Source organism: Sapajus apella, unplaced genomic scaffold (genome assembly GCF_009761245.1).
Source record: "Sapajus apella isolate SASKATOON/1434 unplaced genomic scaffold, GSC_monkey_1.0 scaffold2, whole genome shotgun sequence".
In the NCBI taxonomy this organism is placed as follows: domain Eukaryota; kingdom Metazoa; phylum Chordata; class Mammalia; order Primates; family Cebidae; genus Sapajus; species Sapajus apella.
This window is the reverse complement of record NW_022436942.1, coordinates 32,203,931-32,212,433: the sequence shown is the minus strand read 5'-3', so window position 1 is coordinate 32,212,433 and position 8,503 is coordinate 32,203,931.

Genomic DNA, 8,503 nt, shown 5'->3' with positions numbered 1-8,503 from the left:
TAAAGGTAGTATTAGAATGTGTTTTAGCCAGGCAGTTAATGATAGTGAGGTTGTAAAACAATACAGACTCCTACTCAGCAACCAGCACAAGGAGAGCACAGAACTTGGGATATATGGATATAGGGCAAGAACACAGGAAAGGAAGGACTCCTAAGTTGTATACCTCAGCTTGATCACACTCTCCATTGCAAGTTCCAGTTCCTTAGTGAACTTAATTTTACTATAGCACTATTTTAGGTCTACTTCACTTCCAGAGCTTAAGCATGGGAGAGTAAAGGGATGTGACTTCAAGAGTGTGATGCCCAATATCACCTTGCCATGCATACTTAAGAGGCAACTCCAAAGTTGTTATCAAAGATTATTTCAAGAAATGTTATAAAGATAATGCTTGTTTTGTGCCAAGAAGGGTGGGAGTTTTGAAGTCATTGACCAATGTTTCTCTCACTTTTCAGGCTTCAAACATAAGTTACAAATATTCGGATTAGTATTATAATGCATGTAGCTCATTAAAACCAGAAAACTTTAATTTAAAATAATTTAACTTATAAAAATGCATTGCTGAACTTAAAATTCAGCCCAAGAATTTGGCAGGCTTCAGGCACCATTTATCAGGGCTCTGGTCTGCTATTCTGCTTTTCACAGCACTCATTGTTCTGCTCTGTCACATATTGACTTATCCACATTCTAAAAGCAAACACCTGTAAGACGTTAAAAGTTTTATTCAGACTCCTAAGCAAAAAGAATCTTTCTAGTTTTAGAACTTCTTGAAAGTTGGGAATCTGAGTTTCTAATTTCCCAAATTCCAAAAAATCAATTTCTAGCAACAAGAGTGGATTATATTAGTTATTTCCAATAAAGTAGTTGTTAAAGTGTTGACTTCAACCAGACATACAATAATTTGGCCTTAATTCTAAAAGAAAAGTTATGTTTTAAAAATATATCAACATTGTAAGATATACAATGTAATTGGTTGGTTTGAATTCAGTTAATCAAAAGATTAAACTCTACATATCAGATTTGTTGGTTGGTAAGCAAAAGGCATTGCATAACCCTTTTCTGAAACAACTTTTATCCATGAGCATACTGTTCCACCAGCTTAGAATACTCTTCCACCCACTTTTATGATGCTCAATTGTTATACTCTGGGTATAGGCTGAAATTGTATCCTCCTCAGAGGACACCTACATTTATAGGTTATGTGCTTACCTCAATATTCTACCAAAGTATTTTTTAAGTTGTATTGTTAGTACTTACCATAACTTTAAATCGTTTATTTATTTGATGACTTTTTTTAGGTATTTATCTTTCCAGCTAGGCTCAGGTTTTCACTGGAGCAGGAACTATGGCTATTTTTTAACCACTATGTCATAGTGAATGTCACAGGGAATAAAAATAATCCATAACAAAAATCCCTACACTAGGAATTTAATATATTATGAGAAAGCCATTTCAGACAATCAGGTAAGAATCAATTTTAGGGGTTTTAAGGTAATTAGCTATATATTTAGGGGAAAAATACTTATATAAAAACTAACATATTTCTTGTGAATTCAAAATTAAATTTACCTTTAAATATTAACTATAAAATATAAATGCTAGAATAATATAAAGGTCAGTCTTATTTGCCTATAAGAGGATTAAAAGAATTCTTCTAAGCAAGCCATAAAATCCACAAGTGATGAAAAACTAGATTGATACATTTGATTATATATATAAAACCTACAACTCATATAGAATAAAACCCATAAAAATTTCTAATAATTTTATATAAAATAATAAGATAAAAATGCATAGTATCTATTATCTTAGATTATCGAAGATCTTATTGTCAAGAACTGTGAAGGATCTGAAATCTTACCCTACCTCCAAGGAACAAGTCCCCCTACAGGATTCATAAATAGTAAGCAAAAGATATGGATAGACATTTTTCAGGAGAAGACATACAAATGGCCAGCAAACATATGAAAAAAATGCTCAACATCAATAATCATCAGAGAAATGAAAATTAAAACCACAATGAGATATCTTACACCAATCAGAATGGGTATTAAAAAGTTAAAAAATAACAGATGTTGGTGGGAATGAGGAGAAAAGTCTAATGCTTATGTACTGTTGGTGGGAATATAAATTAGTACAACTGTGAAAAACAGTATGGAGAGTTCTCAAAGAACGAAAAACAGAACTACCATTCTATATCACTACTGAATATCTACTCAAAGAAAAGGCTATTATTGTATGAACAGATACTTGCATTCATATGATCATTGCAGGACTATTCCTCCACAATAGCAAAGATATGGAATCCACTTAAGCATCCATTAGTGAAAGCCTAGATAGGGAAAATGTCGTATATATACATAATGGGGTACTATTCAACTATAAAAAAATAATAAAATTGTGTGTTTTACAGCAATATGGATGGGACTGGAGGCCATTATCTTAAATGAAACAACTCAGAAACAGAAAAATCAAACACCACATGTTCTGACTGATAAGTGGGAGCTAAATAATGCGTATACATGGACATGGAATGTATAATGATAGGCATTGGATATTTGGAGGGGTAGAGGGTGAATCCTGAGAAAAGACTTAATGTACATTGTTTGGGTGATGGATACATTAAAGGCCTTTCTAAAGAGCAGAATTTCACCACTATGCACTATATTCATTTAACAAAATTTCACTTGTACCCCTTAAATTTATCCACAAAAAACATAAATGGATAGTGGTAGAAGACACATAATTCCTGGATTGAAAATGTAAAACAGTTTATTACCCACAGTAACAACAATAGTCATAGTATCCTAATTTTTACTCTGGCTATCCAAGCCCCAATTTTTTCAGGCAATATGAAAGGAGCATATGAAAACTAAACATGTGGTGGGTTACGTACGTTACAGGAGGACAAATCTGTGCTTAGGTATCTCTCTCTAATTTCTCACAGAGGGCAGTAAATATACCTGCCATTTGCTTCAGAAGAAGACCTATCTCTGTCTTTTAGGAATGTAAGCAAACCTGTCTCTCCCAATAGACTTCAATGACTGTTTATTAGATAAACATTTTAGAAACATACTGCAGAACACAGGGCAATTAGTGCTTCACTTGCAAAACATACAGAAATGCAAAATACCGTTGGAGAATATTATCTTGATTTTTACCTATTCTAAACCATTCCCTCCCTTAAACACGGGTCTAAGTCCTCCTCAGTTACTCTGGGACATTTTTCTTCTCTCTTTTACATCAGTAATTTTTCCCTATCAACTGAATCCCTTGGATACATAATTACATTGTTTAATTCTCATTCCAGCTTTCATCCCATTACTCTGCAAAACTTTGCAGCAAAAGGCTTTTTGCATCTTCGCCATCTCCTACTCTTTCTTCCTTTGTTCCTACATGCATTCCAACCAGCATTTTACTCACAGAATTCCACTGAAACTATTTCTCTAACGATTATCAATGGCTTAGGATGACCATATAATTTATCATTTGTACTATGACATTTAAGAACAAAAAGTTACATTATTATTAATTAAACGAAGACAACAAACTGAAAGTGTCAAAGGTGCATTAGGATGAATGCTATCCCTTCCAAAATTTTATATGTGGCCAAATCCAATAGTCAATTCAATGTTTTATTTTACTTGACAAATTAACAGTATAGGTATGCATTGCTTAGCGACAGGAATACACTCTAAGAAGTGCATTAGGCAATCTCATTGTGCAAATATCATAGAGTATACTTACACAAACCTGCAAATATCATAGAGTATACTTACATATATCCTACTATACACGTGGGATATATGATATTGCTTATAGCTCCGTGGCTACACACTTGTACAGCATCTTACTCTACTGAATTCTGCAGGAAATTGTAACACAATGAGTATTTGCATGTCTAAGTGTATCTAAATATAAAAAAGTTAGTACCAAAATACAGTATAAAATATTTAAAAAGTCACACCTATGTAGAGCACTTACCATGAATTTAGCTTGCAGAACTAGAAGTTGCTCTGGATGAGTCAGTGAGGGAGTGATGTGAGTGTGAAGATGTAGGACACTGGTGTATACTATTGTAGACTTCTTAAACACTGTACTCTTTGTCTACACTAAATTTATAATTATATGTTTATTTTTCAATAATAAATTAATCAGTTTACTGTAACTTTTTACTTTAGATACTTTTAATTTTTTTTACTTTTAATTTTTTGTAAAAATAGTTTAAAACACATTGTACAGGCTGGGTGCGGTGGCTCACGCCTGTAATCATAGCACTTTGGGAGGCTGAGGTGGGTGGATCACCTGAGGTCAGGAGTTCCAGACCAGCCTGGCCATCATGGTGAAACCCCATCTTTAAAAAAAAAAAAAATTAAAATTAAAAATAAAAATAAATAAAAATATTTTTAAAAACCACATTGTACAGCTGTGTAAAAATACTTTCTTTCTTTATATATTTATCTTATTCTTTCTTTTCATTTTTAAAGTTTTTGTAATTTTAAAATTTTTGTTAAAAACTAAGATGCAATCACACACATTAGCCTAGGTTTACAAAGGGCTAAGCTATTACTGCCTTCTACCTCTGCATCTTGTCCCGTTGGAAGGTATTCAGGGTGAAAAACAAGCACAGAGCCCTATGAAAACAATGCCTTATTCTGAAATACCTCCTGACGAACCTGCCAGAAATTGTTTTACGTTAAGTTCATTTTTTTTAAAGGGAGTATACTCTAAACATAAAAAGTATAGTATAGTAAATACATAAACCAGTAACATAGCAATTTATTATTATATCAAGTATTATGTATTGTACAAAATTATGTGCACTATATTTTTATATGACTGGCAGCACACTACATTTGTTTACACCAACATATTACACCACAAACATGTGAGCAATGTGTTTTGCTATGACATTATGATAGCTGCGATGTAACTAGGCAGTAGAAATTTTTTTATGATCTTATAGCAGTCTGTTGACCCAAACATCCTTATGTGGTACATGACTTTATTTGAAGCCACAGATTATATAGTCCCATCACTTGTTTTTTCCTGGATATTACCGTCATTGATTGTTCCTTCTCTTAACACTAGTCTTCTCAACAATATTACTATGAAAGCCCAGGCTTCAATCTCCAATTCTATTCCCTTTAATACCTACTCTCTCTTCCTCTGCAATCTCATCAAGTCACTTGGCATAAAATATTATCTATATGCCATTTATAGATAAGTTTATACCAGATCCCCCGCCTGAATTCCATACTACTATATCCAATTACCTATACAATATTACCTCTTAGATTCTAATAAACTTATCAAACCATGAATAATTTGAATATAATTCAACCAGTGTTGAAAATCTTAACACAGGAAATCAAATATGTCAGGACAGTTGCAATCTCAGATTGTAGTATAGTAACTATCATTCAAGCTTTGGAAAACAGCATATCTGTTCCCGATGTCTGACTCTTTGATCTCTTTATTTAAATCACTAAGAGAAATATTAGGCTATATAACACTATTAACAAGTGAATGCATATAAAAAGGGATTTAAAGTTACAAGGAGATCTTTAAATTCTACCAGCTCTTCCTACTCCCTAGCTAAGGCATATTACCTCATAGCTCATATATTGTGTGATAAGTAATGATTGCATTACACTGGGAGTAGCAGAAAGCTTGACAAAAAATTACTTGTATAAATAGGATTACATTTTTCATTTAATGAAAATGATCAAGGTAGAGAGCTCAGGACTGCTTGAACTACCCAAAAATATCAGCCAAAATTTAAGTTTGGAATATATTTCTACTCTGAAATGTTGAGAAGACTAATGTTGAGAAGGAACAATGAATGGCTGTGATATTCAGAAAAAACAAGTGATGGAACTATATAATCTGTGGTTTCAAATATAGTCATGTGCCACATAAGGACGTTTGTGTCAACAACAGACAGCTATATGATTGTAGTCCCATAAGATTATAATGGAGCTGAAAAATTCCTATTGCCTTTGTATTTTGTGGCCTGATCGAAGATGGCTACTCTTCCGCCTTTTCATTATCATACTATTGTCCCAGTTGCGAAGAAGGGATAAGGACAAAAGACAAAACCTTACTTTCACAGGGATTTGCCTTTTTTATTTCTGAAGACAAATTTCTGAAAGTAAACCTTCTCTCAGAGACTTGTATCTCCATGCTATTAGCCAGAACTGTGTCATACTAACATAACAAGATGCAACAGAGCCTGAAATTTTAGCTAGAAACAGTGAAACCTTGAACAAAACTGGAAACATCTTACTAACAAATAAGATAAATTGGTTAGTCAAATAACATGCATCCCAAAAAAGATTAATTGAGATAATGTAAGCAAAAGCACCTAGCAAAGAACTTGACAGTAGGGGCCTCAGTATATACAGGTCTTGTTGAGCAACATTAGTTGAATACAATTTAAATCTGTTCAATATTACCCTTAGCTAATTATAATTTTACTACTTTATTAGCAAGAATACCATAGGAGATTTGGGTCCAAAGCTTTGCTCAGACATAGGTTTTGAGAGGAAATGCTAGGTGGTGAGAATTGCCTGACACAAGAGGTAGAGGATAGTAATGAATATGTCAAGATGAATGATGGTGCATCAACCTAGAGCAAAGGGAGGCTCCAAAAGGTAACAATCATTTACACAAGGCGTGACAGTAAATGAGCCAATAATTTTAGTCCATTGTTGTGTCTCTTAACTTTGTGCTGACTCTATATGCTTCTGTTTTCCACATGCTCACCAGGAGATCAGGAGGCCTAACCAAATTTAATAAGACCCATTAAGTATTCTAAGCCCTTGCAGTTCAACAATGTTAGAAAATGTAAGACATTTTGAATGTGGAAAGCACTCTTTCTTCCACTGTCCACTGAGAGTTTGACAAAGTTTTCCGCAGCTTAAACTTGTAGTTTTTCTGCTTGTTATCTTTTTCAGCACAGCTTGGTCAATCACAAAGCCTCCTGCCCCCTGCACAAAATTATACAACCATGGCAACTACCGTTTGAAAAAGAAATATTGCCATAGGGGGAGGCAGCCAACTCACTTAGGCTCAACTAGTCTAGAAGTGTTAAGCAGCTGCAAAGAACATTGAAGGGGAGATGGCTGAGGCTTAAGGCATTTTGAGAAACTAATTTGAGAGACTTTCACTTTCTTCATGGACCCCTCTAGTTGAATAGCAGTTATCATTGCATGGAGCTCCTGCCTGTGGAATTCACTATGGCAGGGGGTCAGCACATACAATATATGACTGGATTTCAAAAGGAGCTGACTATAATGCTAAGAACGAAAAATAGCACTGCTACCTATTTGCCAGGATAGGAGAAATGCATCATGAGCTATGGGGTTAAAACATACTCAGCAGGTACTTTTTTCTCAATCTGTGGTGTCTTACAGTGGAAACACTGCTAGAATTTCCTCCTGAAATACTAGGTTTGGATTATTTTAATATGTGGATGCTGAGTATAATACATCACTGTTTGTTCACTCAAATAGAAAACATCAAGCAAAAATAATTGTTATTTTTTATTTCTTATAGAGTTTCTGTCAAATCTTTTAAATGAAAGTTTAATGTATAGGCCTTAGTTTCTATCTTTTTACTATTATTACTATAAATAAAACTCATTTTGTTAATTATAAAATGTAAGAAACATTATTAGTGTTTAAGTCATTTTGTGTAAGACTTGACCTTAGAAACTGTGAAAAATATTTGTAAGCAAAATTAGTTTTAAAAAATAATATGTTGAGCTTTCTCATAAAGCAAATGTTTACTCCCTAATTTATGTTTGTTTTTATATTCATATTTTGACATGTGTATGTGTTTGTATATATCTGTACAAACATGTTTCTTTAGGTGTATTTTATATATTTATATTTTAATATATGAATAAACTAATGCTCATTTATGTAAATTAGTTTACATACATATTCCATAAAAATTTTTAGTATATACATATTAAATATGAAGTGTAATGCAACTTGGTGAAATTGTTAGCTAAATGGGCTTTTGATCTATTTTAAAATTTTTTCATTTCTTTGTATCTTTAAATTAGTTTTGGAAGACATTTACAAAATTTTTTGAAAATTAGCTCATATCAGAGATTTATTACTAAAATATTTAAACATGTCTAGGATATATACATACTTATCTAAATATATTCTAACTTCTTTGTTCATATAACTATATCCATGTACTACAGAGTGATAATCATGATCCTGAGACCTTGTAGGAACATCAAGAATAATCACTAATGTAGGCATAGTTATGCTTATTTTTATTGCCAAATGGAATGTTTGATTTTTAACTATTTTGTTCCAGACAGTAAGTTAAGTTGTTTTATATACATTGACAAATTTATTATTAGTATTTTAATTTGATTTAATTTCCACAATGCTGTGTCTCATAGGCCTCTATTCATTCTAAATATAAGAAAAGCAATATTTAAAAAAATTAGCCTGCCACAATCAAGCTCTAAAAAGTGGAA